Source organism: Hylobates moloch, unplaced genomic scaffold (assembly GCF_009828535.3).
Source record: "Hylobates moloch isolate HMO894 unplaced genomic scaffold, HMol_V3 SCAFFOLD_1, whole genome shotgun sequence".
NCBI lineage: Eukaryota > Metazoa > Chordata > Mammalia > Primates > Hylobatidae > Hylobates > Hylobates moloch.
Window position 1 is genome coordinate 134,681,903 of NW_026652276.1, and position 21,873 is coordinate 134,703,775.

The 21,873-nt window shown below is 39.4% G+C and overlaps 1 long non-coding RNA gene across 1 annotated transcript; it reads right to left on the minus strand.

Annotated features, from left to right (window-relative positions):
- Positions 1 to 928: 928 nt before the first annotated feature.
- Positions 929 to 20,118, minus strand: LOC131383042 (uncharacterized). The gene is made up of 3 exons (XR_009212753.1): positions 20,059 to 20,118; positions 1,539 to 1,607; positions 929 to 1,060 (listed from the first exon to the last, which is right to left on the minus strand). It is a non-coding gene; the product is annotated as an uncharacterized LOC131383042 (long non-coding RNA).
- Positions 20,119 to 21,873: the final 1,755 nt, after the last annotated feature.

A 21,873-nucleotide genomic window follows, 5' to 3' on the forward strand; every position in this document is an offset into this window, starting at 1 on the left:
AACGCCATACTTTAAAATGTATGTGATAACAGACTTTTGCTGGTATTGTGGTAAACAACTATGAAGCTGGATAAAGTGTGTGTTGCCACAAATTCAGGTGCTGGGGAGCAGCCTGCACAACACTATGATTTTGGCTAGAAGGGACGTATGGGAGGTTAGCGCCACATGCATCCTGGGTTTCTCCTGCGGCATTTTCCAAATGGAAGTGGAGACTCAGTGTACAGCCAAATACGACTGGGGGAAGGAAACAGACACTGGACCACCAAAGTGTCTGAGATTGTGGATCATGTGTCTGAGAGAAGGGGGATTCTGAGAAGGATCCCTAGAAGGCTTAGGGAGGGGGTCCCTATCCTACGCAGAATCCTATACAGCACAGGTACTGAGAAAAACTCTAGAGGCCTAGCAGAGAGCAGCTCCTGGTAGAAAAGCTAACAGGGATTTCTGAGGTTGCACAGGGCTGGGGAGATGCTGGAGTTCTGATTGCCCAGAGGGGAAAGACACTGGTCAACACCCTAGGATTTCAGTTGACATTCAGAAAGGTCAGCAAACTTGAGGATGGGCCAGATTATTCAAACTTATGTGCCAAGGAAAAAGAAAAAAAAACAGAACAGAGCACCTGAGACCTGTGGGACCATAGTAGATAATACCACACATGTAACGAGACAAAATACATAGTTGAAGGGATACTGGCTGAAGATGTTCTAAAACATAAAAGATGTAGCTAAGCTATGCTCACAGAAAAATCTGTTGCTTTGTGGAGTTTAACTATATTTGAAGAAAAAAAAATAACCAAGAAGATAGTAGCAGATGAGACGTTATTAATTGAATTTTCCAGGTTCTCCCCTATACTTGGCAACTTACCTCATGGTCATGTTGGGGCCTTGAAACTACTTCTGGCCAATGAACTCTGAGTAGATAAAATTTCTATCCTGGACCAAGGCAGTTAAGAGGCTGGGTCTCTTCCATCTCTCCTTACTCCAACTACCATGACAGCCAGTGTTTCAGATGATGCAGTTTCATCTGATGTGGTGGAGGACTGGCCAATCTCAGTAGAGTTTTCCTGTGTGGCAAATAAATCTTTGTCAGGTTCAGTCACTGGTGTGTGTTTGTCATAGCAGTATTAATTACTCAACTGTTTAAAAGTTAGGAGAATACAGTCGGAAAGGCGCTTACAATAAGAAGAAGAAAATAATTCAAAACACAAGCATAAATCACTGTATTAAAAGGAAGTGAAAGTGAACATTTTTCTCTTAAATCCTTAATCAAATAAGCAAAGCTAATCAAGAATAGATGTCAGACATAAATCAACGTTAGTATTAGTTCCCCTAGGGCTGCCATAACAAATTACCACAAAGTGGGTGGCTTAACACATGAATATCTTCTCTCAGAGTCCTATTTAATTATACTTGCAAAGACTCTATTTCCAAACAAGGTCATGTTCACAGATACCTCCTAGTGTAGTAGCCCGTTCTCATCCTGCTAGGAAGAAATACCCGAGACTGCGTAATTTATAAAGGAAAGAGGTTTAATTGACTCACAGTTCTGCATCACTGGGAAGGCCTCAGGAAACTTACAATCACGGTGGAAGGGGAAGCAAACACGTCTTTCTTCACATGGCAGCAGCAAGGAGAAGTGAAACAAAAGGAGGAAAAGCCACTTATGAAACCGTTAGATCTCATGAGAACTCACTATCATAAGAACAGGATGAGGGAAACTGCACCCACATTTCAATTATCTCCACCTGGTCCCTCCCACAAGATGAGGGGATTATGGGAAATACAATTCAAGATGAGATTTGGGTGGGGACACAGCCAAACCATATCATCTAGGGTTAGGACTTTAACATATCTTTTTGCAGGACACAATTCAGCCCACAACAGAAGGGACATGGTGATATGGAGTAGATTTGAAAAATGGTGAGACTATGGCAATGCACAAAAAAAGTGCTATGAAATATGTGACTTTCTGGAAGCCTATTAGTTATCATAATTAACCCGAGAAGTAGTAAAACCACATTGACCAATGTTATCAAGAACTTTGGGTACATTAGTGATGCCTCATCACACTCCCTGGGAAAATGGAATGCAGTATGGCTTCTAGGAGCTACAGGTTAAAATCAAAGCAGACATTTATGGAAATTCTTCTTGAATGGCTTTAGGGTTTACAATAATTGACTAGAATCTGACATAATATGATAATGTGGCAGGCAGAAAATAATTATTTTAAAAGAAAACTATGACTTAAGCAGATGACAGTGAAATTCAGAATGATTTTTCACAAAGAGAGATTTGCTTTTTTTTTTAAAAAAAGAAAGAAAATAGCTTGATTGATCTTTTTGAGAAGAGTAAACCTTCCTTTTTCTCAAGCTAGCCAATAATGGAGAAGCGTTAACAAAAATAATTAAATTGCTCTGCAAAAAAGAATAATAGGCATTTTGTAGTTGTCCACTGGTGTATCAAGATAAGACTTAGGAGTCTGGAATAAGGGACACAGGTATAATAAAAATGATCCAGAATGAACATATCTTGCAATGTGACAGTAGTTAAGGCCTATGTAGGGACGTAGCCCATGAGAAAAGTCCTGTATTGGGAAATTGCCAATTAACTAATTAGAACAACAATAGAGGATTCTTAATATGAGGGCATTTCTTGAACTTTGTTGTAATAATACCTGTAAATATGAATTCCCATCACCCTCAAATCTTCAGTAAAAAATCACACAAAGATCATATTCTGGAAGTTCTTTGAGAAGATGAAGAAAAAGAGATGTCTTACTTGCAGTTAGGGAGCATGAGATAGAGGGCTGACCATAAGATCCTGGAATATCATTTGTGGAGTGACACAGAATTCGAATGCTCACAAGACTTCATAACAAGATATGGCAGTACAAGTTCCCTATCAATCTAAACACAAAAGTACACTTGAATGTCTCCAAAGTGTTACCACATTTTGTCTTATGAAGGTTCAAGCTCTTTTATTTGGATATTAAATGAAAGGGCGACTGCAGAAGCCCCGAATATTTGAACACATTCAGATCCAACAAAGGGTCCATGAGAAATGTGGTTGGCAAGTCATTGAGGCATGCTGGCAGTGCCATCTGCCCAACTATGACCTGTTCAGAGAAAATGATTCAAAGACCCACAGACATGCTCAGTTTCAAAGGCAGGCATCCTCTCACTACATGACTAGATGCCCCAGACTTCCTTTCTCTGATGCTTGTCAAGTATTTACATTATATAATTAGTTCTGTCTTGGATTCTAAGTCCCTTTACTCTGCTTTCTCATATTTCTGGCCTTTCATGAAAGGGCACTCATATCTTATGCTTTAGACAAGTACCTTTCCTTCATTCCACAAATGTTTATGAGTACCTACTCTGTGACATGAGCGTGCCGGAGGATTGGGGATAGGGTGGAAGGAAAACATAATCCCTACCTCCACAAAGTTTGCATTCTAAGAGAGAGAGAGACAACAAATTAGTAAAAAAAAAAAAAATATATATATATATATATATTTAGTATAAATTCAGGTAGCGGCAAGTGCTATGAAGAAAGATAAAGCTGGAGAAAAGATCAGAAGTGCTGCCAGAAAGTCAAGCTTCCCTGAGAAGGTGAACTCAAATACTAAATTAAGTGAGAAAATGAGCAAACCAAAGAAAAATGTTTAAGGACACATAAGCCAATGCAATTATAAAAAAGAAAGCAAACAGATGCAGAAAAAATAGCAAGAGGAATAAGAAAGACAAGGATAATTTTAGCATTAAAGGCTATAGTTTACTATGAAGATCTGGGAGATGTGATATTTTTGCCCCCAATAACCAGCACCACATTAACCCCTGAGTCAAGAGGGTTGGTAATTTGAAATACAGTATTAGTCAGCCGTTGACTGCAGGCTGACTCCAGGAGAAGAATATAGTGGTTCTCAAGGGGCGTGACTCACATCCAAGATACTTTCTCAGAGAAGGGTGTATCTGTGAGCTATTTGTTGCTAATAGTCATCACTCCAAGGGATGTGTGCACCAGCCAAGTAAGTAGAGTCTGGGCAAGTCACCCACAGCTTTAATAGAATCTACAACATTAAGAACTAGCAATTTTTTAGTGTTGGAGAAAGGAGATACAGATTTAAAGCCAATAAAGTACGTGAAGACTCTGTAGTCCTAAACATAAGTCAAAAATATTGGCATGAACTCATAATCTGTTATTTTCTATGTCCAGCAAAAAGGCATAGAAATAATTACCAACATAATAGTAACAAGCACCCCTATTACCCAGCCTGTGTTTCCTCATTACCATTTCACACTATAGGAAATCAGGTCTCCTTTGCGAAATAATTGATTCCAGCTCTGGAACAGCAAATGTACAATGTAATCCTGGAATGTCTTATTCTAAAAAGCAAGGAAGCTCTTAGAGACCACTTAGATCATCTCAAAAGAACTAAAGAGTCAATTTAAAGAGGCCCCCATCAAACACATGTGTTACAACTCAAGCATTAATACTGAAATACAAAATTTTTGTTAAATTCATAAATGTATCGTTATAAACACTCCCCCATAGACACATACACACGCACTCACACACATACACACAGACTCCCTCATTGGTCAGCTTTGGAGGATGCTACAAATCTGTTGTATTATTGCTGTCAACTCAGCACCATGACCACACTCACTTCTAAAGCTGGAAACTACATTTCCAAACATCCATTCTGTATTAACTTGTTAGGGCTGACATAACAAAATACCACAAACTCGGTGGTTTAAACAACAGAAATTTATTTTTTCACAGCTCCAGAGGCCGAAAAACCACGATTACGGTGCCAGCAGGTTGGGTTTCTCCAGGGCCCCTCTCCTCGGCTTGTAGATGGCTACCTTCCTACTGTATCCTGCATGGTCTCTTCTCTAGGCTCTCATACCTTTGGTGTCTCTTTCTTTTCTTTAGGGACACCAGTCTATTGGATTAGGACCTGCTCATACAACCTCACTTAACCTTAGTTGCCTCATTAAAGGACTTATCTCCAAATACACTCACATTCTGAAGTACCAGTGGGTAGAGTTTCAACATATGAATTTCAGGGGACACAATACAATCCCTAATATTTTCTAGATTAAACTTTGCCAAAGGAAGAAACTGAGGTTTGGAAGGAGCATGTGAAGCAAAACCATATTATTGGAAGTAAAAAACATCCACTAGTGGTGGCTTCCCAGACTTCTCCATGCTCCTCCATTTTGTGGTCATTCCGGGCAACTCAAAGTCATCGTGGCTTCTTGGACTTTGCTGCAAGCACCTGTCTACCCACCCAATGTGCAGGCCCAAGTCATTCTTGAATTTTTTTCTGATTTCCTGACCGAAGTCCTTCTGACTTCCAGCCCTCCCTCCAGCTCCACTCACAAAGATGTAAACCCCAATTCCTATTTTAAAGCCGCTATTCTCATAATACATATGGTGGTAGCTGTTTGTTTATGACAGTAAGAAATATATATCCGGTCTTTGTCCTAGTTCCTGACACAGAGCTTTTAAAACCATTGGATTTCCTAAGTGGTGGAGATAATGGGAGCGTCTTTGTTTTTCATAACAAGTCCCTTTCAATCATACCTCATTTATGCTAAATAAGTGGCCCTGGATGGCCTCTAAGTGGCCCTGGATGGCCTCTAGAGAGCCTCCAAATGATGGCTTGTTGCCAGAAGAAACAGCCGCATGTTGAGAGGTTTGAAATTTTCTGCCCCACTTTGAGACTTCCAGGGACGGGAGAGGCTGGAGATTGAGTTCAATCACCAATGGCCATTGATGTAATCAAGCATGCCTATGTAATGGAACCTCCATAAAACCCCTTAAACAATGGGGTTTGAAAGCGTCCAAGTTGGTAAACACGTGGATGTGCTGGATGAGTGGTATGTACCGAGAGGGCACAGAGGCTCTATTCCCTGCCTCCATGCCTTGGCCTGTGCAGCTCTTCCAAATGGCTGTTCACGTATGGTATCCTTTACAATAAGCTGATACTAGGAAGTCAAATGTTTACCTGAATTTTATGAGCCATTATACCAAATTATCAAACATAAGAGGGAGTCATGGGAAGCCCTGATTTATAGACAGTTGTTATATACATATAACACCATCTAATCAATGGTGTTACCCAAACGTTCAAAAACGTTGAAATAAATTTCAACAAACCTCTAGCTTTTACAGTCAATACACAGAAAATATAGAAGACAGAAAAGTATTTCAAGTGCCACCACAGGGATACAATTAGAAAAACCCATACTGAGAAAAATGTAGTTTCCCCCTCGACAACAAAAATTACACAAACTAAAGAGATGAAGAGATAAATCATAGCTTAAAAGTGATTTAAGAATCATTTGACTAGTTATAATGCATGGGCCTTATCTGGAACCCAATAAAATCAACAATTAGTTTGTTTACTCTAATTAAAAGAAAAATATATATATATAATTAGCCAAAGTATTTTCTATGAAAATTGGATAATACAAACTTTGGATATTTGATTATATTAAAATTATTGTTAATTATTTCTAATATGATAATGGTATTATTATACTTTTAAAATCCCTATCTTTTAGAATAATGTGCTGAAATATTTACAGGTGAATTAATGTTACATTTAGGGTTTGATTCAACATGATTAGGAGGTGGGAGGAAAAGCAGGTGAGGGTACAGATAAAATAAGAATAAGTTTGCTTTTAAGCTGTTACTTGTGGAAACAGCTCTGTGGGTGATGGTAATGGGCACATTTAAGTTATACTCTCTCTAGTTTTGCATATGTTTGAAGTTTTCTAAAACTTTTTATAACTAAAATAGTTTTTTTTTTTTTTAAAAGCTAGGTTGTGTCAGATAAGCTACCAAAATTCCTGAGAACATTACATAAGGGCACAAAAATGTATTAACAGATGAGCACTCATCTGTCTCTGCTAAAGAGAATGTTATATTTGCACACGTTGATGCCCTCTTTTTAAAGAACAAAAAGATTCTTTTGAGCTGAAAAAGAGAGAAGTCAAGCAATGAAGTCAGAGATAGTATGGAGAGGGGGAGAGAGAAGCCACAGGGGGTGGGACTCCAAAAGCCACGGAACCTAAAGAATTGGCATGAGAGGGTCTCTGCAGCAGCTTCTGGGGGAAGAGAGCCAGGAGATTGAGAACAGCTTCTAGGGATTATGTGTGGGAAATGCTTTAATGTTCTTCAAGAACTTACAGTGAAAAATGGAACCCTCTCTTTATTTAAAAGAAAATCCATCTGGCTGCTTTCTGAATGTGGATGCACCACATGGAAGACAAGAGGAAAAAGAGGAATCAGGGATGAACCCTGCCTTGAGGCATGAGTGCCTCCGTAAGTAAAAATGCCATTTTCATTGTTGGGGAAGGCAGGCATTGGGGGTGAACTGAGATATCACTGAAGGTTTGGTTATAAGAACACAAGCTTCCCCATGTACCCAGGTATAAGGGGCATCTCGTGTGAATCCAGACCTTACTCCACTGTTGGAAGAGTCAGAGAAGAGGGAACAAGGATGTCTATACTGGAGATCAGCGGAGCAGATACTGAAGAGCTCGGCCTGAAACCGAGAAGTCAGGGGGTTCCAAAAACTCACTGCGAAGTGCTGCATGTCTCAAAAACCTCTATGAAATTTCAAGCAACTATCTGAGGCTCTAGGAGTGAAGTGGGTGGTTCTCAAACACTCCCCAGAAAAATGCTGTGAATTTCCCATCTGCCCCCTGTCAGTCTGTAACTGTCTGCAAAGGATAATGGCTTCATCTTTTTTCTTGCCTTCTTAATCTTGTGTGTTTCTCTCATTAGAAAATTCTAAACTGGGACCATTCAAGCAAGGAGGTTACAAAAGCTATAGTTCCCATCTTTTCCTCAGCAATGCAGAGGGCATATTCCAAGGAGATGGTGGTGATATCTGGTTGATTATATATAATTCAGCAAAAATAGATATTGATGAGTGGAGAGAGTCAAAATTTCTGTTTTATTCATACTAATGAAGATTCATAAGACTGGAGGTTAAGAGCGAAGCTGAGCTAAATATACACATTTAAGTCATCAGCACATAGATGGTATTCATCTTGGTCTGCTCTTGCCATGTAACAAATTACTTCAATTGAACTGTGAACTTGTTCTTAGTCCTCTAGGTCAGAATGACACAGTGTGGCTGAGTTATCTGCTTGGGGTTTCATAGGCTGAAATCAAGTTGTCATCTGAGCTTAGTTCTTGTCTTGTGGGGGAGGTTGGGTAAAAATCTGCTTATAAACACATTCTTGTTGTTGACAAAATTCAGTTCCTCGTGGCTGTAAGACTGAGCTCACTATTTCCATACAACAGTCAGTAAGAGGATACTTTCAACTCCTGGAGGACACCTGCAGACCTGCCATACGGCTCCTTCGATCTTCAAGCTAGTGACTGTGCATCAAATCCCTCTCATTCTTCATATCTCTGACTTCCTTTTCTGAAGCCTGCTAGAGAAAATGACCTGCTTTTAAGGAGCTCATGTAATTGAGTAAGGCCTACCTGCAAAATCTTTTTATTCTAAGGTCAACTGGTTTGGGATGTTAATTATATCAGCAAATTTTTGCTTGAATATCTGAAAAAGGTGTGTGTATACTAAAGGCTGGGAGTATTAAAGAGCATTTTAGAATTTCCCCTACCAGTGTTTTTAAAGCTAAGGGGGTAAAGATATGTTAGTCTCCCAGGGCTGCCCTAAGGAATTACTGTAAACTTGGTGACTTGAAAAAAAGAAACTTGGCCAGGCACAGTGGCTCAGACCTGTAATCCCAGCACTTTGGGAGGCCAAGGAGGGTGGATCACCTGAGGTCGGGAGTTCGAGACCAGACTACCAACATGGAGAAACCCTGTCTACTAAAAATACAAAATTAGCCGGGTGTGGTGGTGTACGCGTGGTCACAATTCTGGAGGCTGGAAGGCTGAAATGAAGGCATCAGCAGGGCCATGCTCCCTCTGAGAGTCCGAGTAGAATCCTTCCTTTCCTCTTCCTTCACCCTGATGGTGTCCGTTGATTCTTGGCAGTCCTTGGCTTGCAGAGGCTACAACCCTCCAGTTTCCACCTCCTTCATCACATGGCATTCTACTTGTGTGCTCTGCCCAAATATCCTTCTCATAATGACATCGGTCATGTTACTTTAGGGCCCATCCTAATAACTTCAAGGACCCTATTTCCAAATAAGGTCACACTCACAGCTATTCACAAGTATTCACAGGTATTGAGAGTTATGACTTCAACATATCTTTTAGAGAGAAAAATTCAGCTCGCAACAGAGGATAACCTAGAGAGTGAGGGATATGAATGAGTCCTTGGGCATTTCAGTACTTAGAGGATGGGAAGAAGATGGTGCTCTGACAGGGGGTAGGAGGAAAACCTGAACAGTACAATGTCCTGGAAGACAACTGAAGATGTGTGTTTCAATAAGACAGTGTGATCAACTTTGTCAAATGCAACTAATAATTTGAGTAAGATAAGGACTGAGAAATTGATTTAGCATGGTGGAGGTTATTAGTGACTTTTAAAAGGTAATTTCAGTGAAAATAGTGGTGCCAAAACCTACTTAGAGTGGGCTTTTTTCTTGCTCTCTTTTAATTGAAAGATTATTTGTGATATCTCTGTTCCAATAGAGTAGACTTTGAGAATTGGGGATGAGAACATGCAAACATAAAGTGAACAACATTCTTCTTCTTATTGTAGGACATATTTACAATGCTTTGTATCAAAAATGAATAAACAACCTTCTGATTTTAGGCATCGATCACACTCACATTTGATAATATAACACTCTAAAAAATAGATCCTCTTCTGCCAACCTGACCTAGAATTTCCAGCCAATATGTCAAAACAGAAAGCATGTATCAGAACGGTGTCTAGTAGTGAAGGAAAAAAAATATTGTTTCTACAGCGATAAGATTAGATACTTAGAAATGGAATTTGTCAAAAAATACCTTGGAGCTTATGAGATAACAACAAAGAGGCCCAAATACCAGATCACTATCCACAGATGAATAGTTTTTATATATACATGCAATTATAGATTAGAAAATATAAAGAAAAATTCTATTTGCAATAGCAGTGGTATGTATAAGTATACATAAATGTGTATAAATATATCCATGTATGTGTAAAACATATATTTAGAAATGTACAAGGTATTTAGGACAAAATTACAAAAGTGTATCTATTTTCTGAAGAAAAGGTGAAAGCTTGAAGATGAATAATAACTTTCCAGAGATGGTAGGAGGGGAGGATCGCAATGGCGTGGTGGGATGGATTATCTTTGGATCAGAAGGTTATTATTTTATATTCAAAAATATGAGGGAGGCAGTAGGGATTGCACATGACATTAAATCATCCAACTCTATATTAAAAACATCTCAAATATTCAGTCAATTTTATACGGCTTGTTTATATCAGTAGTTTTCTAATCTGACTGCTGAAGAGGATCATTTACAGCCACTTTAAAAAATAAATCAATTCCCATATCGATAGATTCTCATTTAATTAGTGTTGGGTGGGGCCTGGACACTAATACTTTCCAGCCCCACCTCCCAGACTATCTTTTTCTTCCATTTCTGAAGGAGTAGTTTTTGCAGACAAACCCTCTTACTGAGAACAACTATTTAAACTGAATAAAACACAGAAATAACTCTTTCTGTTTGAAGTCATTGATGAACAGTTCAAGCAGCTAAGACTTAAAAAAAGTCCTAGAAAGATGGGAAATAGCTGTATTTTTCTTGTTGTTGTTTCGTTAGTTAGTTAGTTAGTTAGTTAGTTAGTTAGTTTTTGGTATGTGCTTTTTATTTTATTTTACCACTCCTTGGGGTATTTGCCAATTCATGTCATGGGGCACAGAGGCCAAACAAAAATCAGTTTCATAAGCCCTGTGGCCCTGCTGAAGGGGGACAAATGTGACAGGGACCTGAAGGGCCACAATCCTGGAGAAATGAAAACCATATATAATTGAGCCCCAAATGCATGTCGTTTCCTATTATGACATTTGTCAGTTCTTCAGTGGTGCATGTACCAGGAAGAGTTGGGGAGGGGCTAGAGGCAGTGCTAAGAAACGGTAACAAGCATCATCTGAGAGTCTAAAACGCTAAACAGAAATTCAGACAGCCTCATGGAACCAAAAAGATGAAAATGAGTTGAGCCTGCTAGGGAGGTCAGGCTACTGTAAATGTCCCAGACTTTTACTGTGATCACTCCAAGGAGCTATACCCTAGGAGTAAGGACAAACAGAAAATATATGAGCCCTCAAAAAGAAAAGCCTCAATCCTGGCAATGGATGCTTAGATTAAGGTGATCCTCCTATATGCTACCTGCCTGCCAGAAAAATATTAAATCCACTCTAGAGGAAGGTAAAATGTTCCAGAGTCCCATATTATTTTTCTTGGATAATATCTAGCATTCAAATTAATAGCATGCCAGGAAACTAGACCAGATGACTAAAAGGCAAGAGAAAAAGATACAAATAAAATAGAAACAGACCATAAGTAGTTATGATATCGGAGTTATCAGACATGGATTTTCAAATAACTACGCTTAATATGTTCAAGAAAAAGAAAATTAGTTCCTGTGAACTAAAATATATGGAAGAAAATCAAATGACAATTCTAGAACCAAAAATAATGCAAGGCTAAAATGAAGAATTCACTAAATGAATGTAACAGCAGTTACACAAACCAGAAGAGATTAAAAAATTGGAAGGTACTCAGTAGAAAACATCTAGATTGAATCTCCTACACACATACACACACACACACAAACACACACACACAGTGAAAAAATGAAAGAAAGTAACATTCTAATGGAATATAGTGAAAATGTCTAAAATGTATAATTGAAATCTAAGAAGTGAAGAGATAATTAAGCAAAAAAAAAAAAAAAAAAAAAAAAAAAAAAACTGACCAAAGGTTGTCTGCAATAAATGAAAAATATAAAGCTACAGATTCCAGAATCTCTTTAAACCCAACCAGGATAAATACACCTAAGCACCTCATAATAACACTGCTAAATTCAAAAGAAAAAGAGAAAAATCTTAAAAGCACCAGGTAAGAAGGACGCATGACTTCTGAGAGCAGCAATAAGACTAACATCTGAATTTTTAATAGAAACAACAGAAGCCACCAGACAAGATAATGACATACTTACAGAATAGAAATGATTTTTTTTTGTTCAGCAAAAACTAGAGCCATTCATTGCAGTAGAAGTGTACCAAAAGAAATATTAAAGCCGGGCACGGTGGCTCACGCTTGTAATCCCAGCACTTTGGGAGGCCGAGGCGGGCGGATCACGAGGTCAGGAGATCGAGACCACGGTGAAACCCCGTCTCTACTAAAAATACAAAAAATTAGCCGGGCGTGGTGGCGGGCGCCTGTAGTCCCAGCTACTCGGAGAGGCTGAGGCAGGAGAATGGCGTGAACCCGGGAGGCGGAGCTTGCAGTGAGCCGAGATCGCGCCACTGCACTCCAGCCTGGGCGACAGAGCGAGACTCCGTCTCAAAAAAAAAAAAAAAAAAACAAAAAAAAAAAAAAAAAAAAAAAAAGAAATATTAAAAGGAGCTTATCAAGCAAGCTAAGGCAGAATGGAATGGGTGTCACAAGTACAGGAGGAATGTGGGTAGATTGAATAAACATATTTTCAGTGATAATAATAATATCCTGTGAGGGCTTAAATAAATGTAGAATTAAAAGACATGACTATAATAGCACAAAATGTCAGAAAGGATCAAAGAGTTGTGAGCTCCTTGCATTACCTGGAAAATGGTAAAGGCACTAATTTAAGGTGGATTCTCTTAAGTCAATGACTGGCCTCACCATGTGGCTGTTTGGCCAGTTTCTGAACTTTACGTGAAATTATACAGTGTATATTCTTTTGTAAACATTATTTCCATGAGATTGATACAGGTTGTTACATATAAGAGCAGTTTGCTCTTTTTCATCGATGTATAATATGGCTATGTTAACAGGTACATAAAAATTTATATCTTTTTGTTAAATTGAAATTTTTATGATCATAAATGTCTTCTTTACTGCTAGTAATATCATTTGCCTTAAAATTTATGTTGTCTGATGTTAGTTAAGTGATGTCAACTTTCTTTTGGTTACAGTTTACATGTTTTTCTTTTCCCATTTTTCCCTAACATTTCTGTGATTTCTGTGTTCATATATATATATATATATATACACAGAAAAAAAATATACCAGGCTGGAGTGCAGTGGCGTGATCTCAGCTCATGGCACATGGCAACCTCTGCCTCCCAGGTTCAAGCAATCCTCCCACCTCAGCCTCCCAAATAGCTGAGATTACAAGCATGTGCCACGACACTTGGCGAATTTTTGTATTTTTAGTAGAGAAGGGGTTTCACCGTGTTGGCTCGGCTGGTGTCAAAATCCTGACCTCAAGTGATCCACCTGCCTCAGCCTCCCAAAGTGCTGGGATTACAGGCATGAGCCACCACACCCAGCCTATATTCTTATATTTAAAATTTATTCTTGTGAGATTTTATATTGAACAATATATATATTTAATTATATATAATCTCTCAAGATTATATATATAAAGTTTCATAAGAATAAACTATATAAAGATTAAATTAAAAACTATCTACATAAAAATAAATTATATGTATATATGAAACTTATTTAGTTTGTCTCAATCTAGTACAATTACTAACGTATTTGGATTTAAATATTCCATTTTACTATTAGTTTTCTATTTGTCTCATCTTATGTTTTTTCCTTTTTTCTTCTTGCTGTCTTTTGGATCAATCAAACATTTAAAAAATTCCAATTTCTGTTTTGATTAGCTTGTTAGTTGCATATTCTTTCCTTCTTCTCTTAGTGACTATCCTAGAATGCATCATTGATTTAAGAGAATCTACCTTAAATTAGCACCTTTACCATTTTCCAGATAATGCAAGGACCTCACAACTCTTTGACCCTTTCCAACATTTTGTGCTATTATTGTCATGTCCTTTATTTCGACATGTATTTAAGCTCTCACAAGATATTATTATTATTGTCACTGAAAATATATTTATTCAATTTACCCACATTCCTCCTTGTGTGCAAGCCATTCATTCCATCCTGCCTTAGCTTGATGCCATCTGAGATCATTTCTCTTCTTCCTGATAAGCTCCTTTTAGTATTTCTTTTGGTAGAATTCTGCCACAATGAAAAAGTTTCATATCTTGATGCAGGTGATATATGGGCAAAGTCACTCTTTAAATATCCATGGAGATATACACTTAAGATTTCTGTACTTTACTGGGTATATATTCTGTTTTTATTTTTAAAATTTAAAAAGAAAGATGAAGAAAAACAATGTCCTCAAAAAATCCTAATGGGTCCCAGCATTGAGACCCACAGAGCTCTGTGACACCTGGCAGTTTGCTGGTGTTTGTGTTTGCTTGAACCAAGCACTGGGCATGAGGCTCCACCTCCCAACTGGATTAACTGCCGCCTTGGTGATTCAGGGCATTGCCACACGCCAAGTGCACTGCATATAGCAATACTGATGGAGACCCCTCACCCAAATATAGGTCTGGAATCCCACTGCTTCTTGGACGCATGAAGTTTTATAGCTTCCACCCCACTCATAAAATTCTTCCTTTAGAAAATACTAGAATATACCAAATATATATCCCATTACACCCGTTCCCTTTAAATAAGTCTCAGCTGTTTCCTCCCACAAAAGGAAAAATCCTAGAGTTCTAAGACCTGTATGTACTAAACCTCAGCAACCTTTATCTTGCCCAAAGATTTACAACTAAAAATATCACTTTCTTCTCTTCAGTCCACTTCGACTGTTTTTGTGGTTTGTACATGGGAAGACACAGCCTAATTTGGTTCAACCTGGTGGTAAAAGTCTCTGCTTCTGGCCACAGATACTATTTGATTGATCTGGGAGAAAAGGAGTTGGGTGATCATATGTAGAAATCTAGGAAATGCCTCCTTGAACAATTTAATAGCCAGAATACTTATTCTACAAATGTAGCAAGGATTACAAACCTTAAGTGCCTTGGACTGGTGCAGTGACTGGACAGATCTGGCCAATCTTCAAAGATGAGCTTTCTTTTTCAATCATAAGCAGAGAATTCCAACAGAGCTTGTACAGTCTCTTACAGGGATCTGCTTAATGTGTGTATTGATGCATATGTTTGCTCAAGATGCCACTGAGTTTTCTCTCCCTGTGCTTGTGAATAGGGAATGCTCCTGGAGAAAAATGTGCTTTGTGTTTCTGCCCAGATTTATTTATTTATTGATAAATTACACTGTGTTTTGGGAAATTGAAGTGGTGCATGTTAAAATAAAAGGAAAACATAGTGGTGGAACACAATATGGGAAGCAGCTGGAGCATCTTAAGATAAAAGGGGGAAATAGAAATGACGAAGAGTTTTTGAAAGAATGAATTTCCTCTTCGTCATCTAAACAAATGAAAACGTATCTTTTAGGATGCATTGGGAGAGATAGATTTTGATAACACTCATGTTCAAAGCACTTCGGTATGATGGATAGGCATCTAGCCTCTGCTGTTAAGCAGCATTGCGGTCCTGAGTAAATTATTTTTGCTTTCTGTGCCTCAGCTTCCAAATTCCAAACAGCACAGAAATAATCCACATAGATGACTTCTACATGCCAATGTTCCAAGTATTTTACATATATCCCCTCATTTAATTATCACAATGAGGTGAATGGTATTGTCATTTCTACAGATGAGGAAACTGAGGCACAGAAAAGCGAGCTGGCCAGCCTGTAGCCACATAGCTAGTAAGGGGAAGAGAAGAGATTTAAACATAGGCTCTTTGGCTCAGGGCCTGTGCTCTTACATGCTTAAAGTTCTTCACTTCACTTAAAGCTCTTCACTTAAAGTTCTTCACTGGGCCCCTTGTTGCCACCAGGATAAAGTCTCAAGTCCACAAAATAGAATAGATAACCTTTCACAGTGGAGCCTAATCACCTCGTCCTCTGCCTGCATGGAGATTCTCATCATACGCTCCCTGAACATCACCTGTGCCCTTTCTTGCTTGGGCTCTGCTCTTGCTCCTCCCGCTGCCCTGTCCCCACTGATCACCCACCCCTTCTGATCTGCTTTATGGACTCCTACACTTCCTGCAAGTCCCTGGAAAACTGTATTTCCTCTCAGCAGTTTCTTTGACTTTCCTGGCTAAATTTAGGTCACCCCCTGTGTAAGATCCCATACAACTTATCACGTATCTATGGTGTAGTGTTTGCCACTCGGTATTGCATCATTTAATATATGAATCTATCTCTCCTGTCCGTCCATGGATCAGAGATATTGGGTTTCTTCTCTACCAGGCTAAGGAATTAGTGGTACTGCCCCAAGCACTGTGTTGAGAAGGATTTTGAGGCCATATTTGAGCTCAATGGGAAAATGTTAAATGCAGACTTCATAAGGGTGAGGGTCTTATCTGACTTTTACATCATGGTATCTTCGATGTCTGGCTCAATCTGAGCATATAATAGACATTTAATTAATATTTGTATGAACGAATGATAGATTAATAATGTCTGCTTAAGGGAGGTAAAATTGATGACATTCATGTCAGATAGTTTTCTTTAGTAATCTCTCAACATTTCAAAGGCAGAGACCATGTCTTATTTATCTTAGCATCTTTGGGGTCATTATTGTTGTGTAAATATGTTGTTGAGGAGAGTGCTTAAAGCTTGAAGAGTGTGCTGATGTGTGGCATGGAAGAAAACTCAGCCATGTGACTCATTCCTTCCTCTGTCCTGTAATAAGCCAAATGGAACACCAAAGAAAGTGATGTTTTCTATGGTTGAAGATATGTTTACCAGTGTGTGACTCTCTTGCCCCTGCATTGTGAAATAGCGGCAGGTCTGCCTGAGGTTTAGAATGAAGAGGAAGGCAGCAGCTACCGAGGGGACTGGGAGGTTGGGAACCACATTTTGCTTTCATGGTTTTCTCCTCCAGTCCTAAAGAATATCTTCAAGCCATCACCTACTTATGGATGCATCTCCACTCCTGGCTCTGTGTTAGTCATCCTGGGGTGTCTGGGGTCGGGGCAGGGATTTGTCCCAGAAAAAAGCACAGCTCTCTAAGGCCCTCTCTAGGTCCTTGGAATTTGAAGTGTTGTGTGTTTAGTTGTGTTCTGAGTCTTCTTTCTCAAAATTGCTATATGATAAGAAAAGGGAGTTTAGTCCTGGAAAGGACAGATGGCTGAAAACACATTTCTATCTTTGATAATGAACCAAGGCCAGGTGAGAAGCTTCCCCTCAAGATGCCAACTTTATACCCCTGTGTCTCCTGGGTTGTGAAATGCTGTTACACACCAGCCAACTGTGGATCCCATTCCTCAGAAGGCACCAGAAAATCACAAGGGAAAAGGCAGAAGATCCAAAGGGAGAAATTCTAAAGGGTCTCTGGACGGTGCAGCAGCACCTGAGCAACACTGAGGAGCTAAGTGTACAGTGCTGTCCCCAAGGTGTGCGTGAGCTCCTGGAACAAGTTCTATTTTTAGATATGCTCAAAAAAGCTCTTCAGAAAAGATGTGAACAATAAAAGTTTTGTTCTTCACAGGAAAAAAAAAAAGAATGTGACATCTTTTTTTTTGTTTTAATTGGCCTGAATTGGAATGTATTAACTTAAAAATAATTTGTGACATTCTTTGAGAGGTTCTGGAAATCTTTGAAGTGTCATAATATCAAAAATAGTTTGGGGAGAGCAAGTGTTTCCTCTTTTCTCATCTCACTCTGAGACTCACAATGAACTCACTGTGGAATCTAGAGCACAGCCTGCCCAATATAAATTTTATAATAAAGAAAATGTTCTATATTTGCACTATTCAATACAACAGCCACTGGCCACACGTGGCTACTGAGCATTCGATATGTAGTTAGTGTGACCTTATCTTACTCTTCTCTTCCAAATGGGTTTTAATAATCCAGCTGGGCAAAATTTCTTCTTTCCTCTTAACACATACTCTTACCTACAACTCCAGACCATTGTAGCTGAGTCTTATAGATAAATTTCTAGAATCTCAGGACTTCAGTGTCAGGGGCTATACCTGAACAAGAGAAGCTGCACAGCCCCCCCCCACTTTTAACTGTTTGGCAGGAATATTCTGAATCCATGGTGCCTGCTATCTCCCTCTTCAAGGCCAGCTGTTATTCGAAGAGCTACCCTGACCACAGCCAGCGACATTGCTCAGACTCGTTCAGCCCCTTATGGTGCTGTGATCACTGTCCCTCCTCCACTCTGGAATCCATGATCCCCACCTTCCCTACCTTGGGTCCCTGCAAGTAGCCCTGAAAATAATCTCAGCCTTGTTCCTCTTTTTTTTATTTTTTTGGAGACGGAGTCTCACTGTTGTCACCTGGGCTGGAGTGCAGTGGCGTGAACTCAGCTCACTGCAACCTCCACCTCCCAGGTTCCAGCAATTCTCCTCCTCAGCCTCCTGAGTAGCTGAGATTACAGGCAACTGCCACCACGCCTGGCTAATTTCTGTATTTTTAGTAGAGCGGGGGTTTCACCATGTTGGCCAGGCTGGTCTCGAATTCCTGACCTCAGGTTATCTACCCGTCTCGACCTCCCAAAGTGCTGGGATTACAGGCTTGAGCCACCACACCCAGCCTCTTGTTCCTCATTTTACAAGAGACACTGAAACACAGAAAGAGGGACTTGTGTTAGCCCTCATAGAGTTAATGTGGCCCTTCCAGAATTAACTCTCCCTGTTGAAAGCGTGCCCCTTCGCTCAAGGTTCTTATCTATGGCCCCTTCCCTGCAAGACCATCTCTGATTGTTTGGTACCCACTGATAACCCTTTCTGTGCATTCCTCTAGCACACATCCAATAGCATCTATTTTGGCCCAAAGTCATTCATCATTACATTAGTCTTTTCTTAACTAGAATGTAGAAATCCAGAAAGTAGAAACCATTCCTTTAACTGTCTTCCCATGCAGTGTCAGATAAAAATGACAGATTTTGTCCTGACTCCTAAAGGAGTATCATGTACCCTAAAAGGAAAAAGAATGTCATCGATTCTCCTCCTCTGGTATATACTACAGAAGAGAAATATTTGCTTAAAATTCCTTTATGTCTAAATAATGCTTTTGATACATCATGTCCAAGCATAGATTTAAAAATTAAAATTCTTTGGTCTATTTTTCCAACATGATTCAGTAAATCCAATCCAGCAAGCATTTATTAAATTCAAAGACCTTATACTATAGTTTAAAGGGCAATGCTTTCACACATGAAGGAGATTGAGATTAATATGATAGAATGTAATTTACTTCAAGTATTTATTGCATGCCCACTATCAGCCAAAAAATGTATAGCTCGGAGCTATTCAAGGTTGGTAGCAGCTAAAGTTTCTAATGATCACTTTATCAACATGGTGAGAATTAAAATTGACTTTATAAGACTTGATGGTAGAAATTAGCAAGGCTGATAGAAGGAAGAAGAGAAGGAGGAGCTGCCAGGTTGTTCATGTGGAAATGCATTGGATCTGCATAGGCTTTGGGCAAAGCTGAGGTTATTTACTAAGAAGTGGGAATTTCATTATTTGAGAGTGAAGACCAACAAGCCTGAAGAGAGAGATGAGACCAGACTGGACTAGCCAGGCAATGGCTAAATTTATGAACAGCAGAGGGACATGCAGAGCTGTCAGTGACATATGGTGGTAGGGGAAGAATCATTCTGGTCCAGGAGCCAGTTGATGGATGCTCTGATTATGGTGGTGCAATGGCAATGCAGAACAAGAGATTCATCCATTTTAAGAATAATTGTCAGAATAATTTAAATACTTATTGTTTTATGGAAGAGTTTTAGGGGAGGAATAAAAGATATTTCCAAGTTTGGAGGTTGGGAGAATGGAGGGACGTTCCACTGAAAAAATAAGAACTAAGAAAGGAAGTGAGAAGTTAATGTGCTAAGAATAGGACATATTGAATGTGTAAAGATAATGGACTTTCAGATGGAGATGATAAATGAATTTCAAAATAACAAACTGGAACTCGAATTAGAGGTCAGGATGAGGACAGTGGCTTTCATGTCAAGCGAGTTTACCTTCCTCTCCTCCCAGAAACACTTTCTTCTTAGGCTGTGTGATAAGGAAGTTAGAATATGGTTGTAGTGAGGCCACTATCTCAAGAGGTCTCCGAGGTGCTTCTTAAGTCTTCGAAGGTTGTTCAAAATCAGACTAGTAGTTGCTTTATGAGTTGCCCATAAACAAAGGGTCTCAGTCTGAGCTGAGAACTGGACCTTAGAGGAGAGTAAGAGGTTCATCTCAGGTACACATCCAAGGGGAGACCAAGCGTTGGGGACTGAGACTGGGGAAGGAGAGCATTCACTCTGTTCACTCTATGGCTTTCTGGTATGAATTCTAATAAGGTAACCCATGTTCCCCAGTTCTTACATATCTGAGACCTAAGCAGTTGTGATGGAGAGAGCATAGGTTACCAACAATAGTCTCACCTTCAGAATTCCTGGAGTTCCACACTCCAATCCATTCCGCCACTGCCTGTACCCACCCACTCTTCCACCTACAGGCAGACTTTTAAGGTGACCTGCCCCTTTCTGCATGGCTGCCATGGAGGTTCTTTTCTAGCAGAGAAGGGATATCTCTACGCCACTGCCTTATACCATCTCCTTCATTGTAATGTTGTCTCTTCAAACCCAAATCCTGTGCCTGTGATGGTTTCTGTATGGTGCCATTCCAGTTCTTTCCTGGTCTGTGGTATTCCTTGCCTGCCGACCATTTGGATCACCCAGCTCTGCCATTGCTCCAGGCAATGAGTGCTGACTTTGTGGGAAACGCTTGCTCTGTCTGAAGCCTCGCTGGTGTCAATTCCAACTTCTCATAGTCCTTTCTGCCATACCTGTCCACACTGCTCTAGCTGAGGCAAAAGAAGACCCTGCCAGGTTGCAGTGTTGCAATTCATCATAGACGTCCAAGTGCTGGCCATGCTACCTTAGCTCATCTCTATAGTATTGTGTGTCTAATCCTTTATTTGAGTCACCTTCTGAGATTCTTACAAGGAACCTGAGACAAAATCTCATTGAGTACAACAATAAGTGTGTTATCATTCCATGCCATACCCAGAATCTTTCTTTTCCTACTACACCCTTGCACAGAGCTCTAGCACCAGGTTCCTCCAAATTCACGGCAATTTCACTGCTTAGCAAGGGCATACTACATGCAAGGTTAAGGATATGTCTCTTGTCACAATTCTCATGTGCAAGACCTACTGTCAGCTTGGATGTATGCAGTCATTTTCCCTGCCTAAAGACTTATGGACTTTATGAATAAACTCATAGGAAGGCCATCTTCACCTTTATTTCATGCCAAGGTTTTGTGCAGTACACTCAGCTTAGGTACACACAGGCACTCACGCACACACATTTACACACACTCCATAGTCTTGATGACAATAATAGTAATAAGATTAACAACAATCAGGGACTCTACTAAAGGCAAATGTTTCCTTTCAGTAACAAGGAACATGTGTTTCGAAAAATGTAACCAGCTTTATACAGGATTATTTGACTGAAGCCAGTTGCCTAATCTTATGTAAAACATATCCTATTTTTCTCTGAAATCCTTGATATGAAGTGGAAATTAGTTTAAGATAATCAGTTTCGAAATAAAGATTAAATCATAATTCATTGCCCTACTTGAGCCCCAAAATCCCTTGGTCAGTACTTTCAATCATTTCCAGCCATTTATAAAAGACAAAACACTGCTACTTTGGTAATCCTGCTGATCACTTCAAGCTGCCCTTTATGAGAGTGAAAATGATGCTGGTTCCAAAATATTATCTGATAGCTAGATGGATCCATTTTTTTTACTGCCAGTAAAATAATAACTTGGAAGAGAGCAAA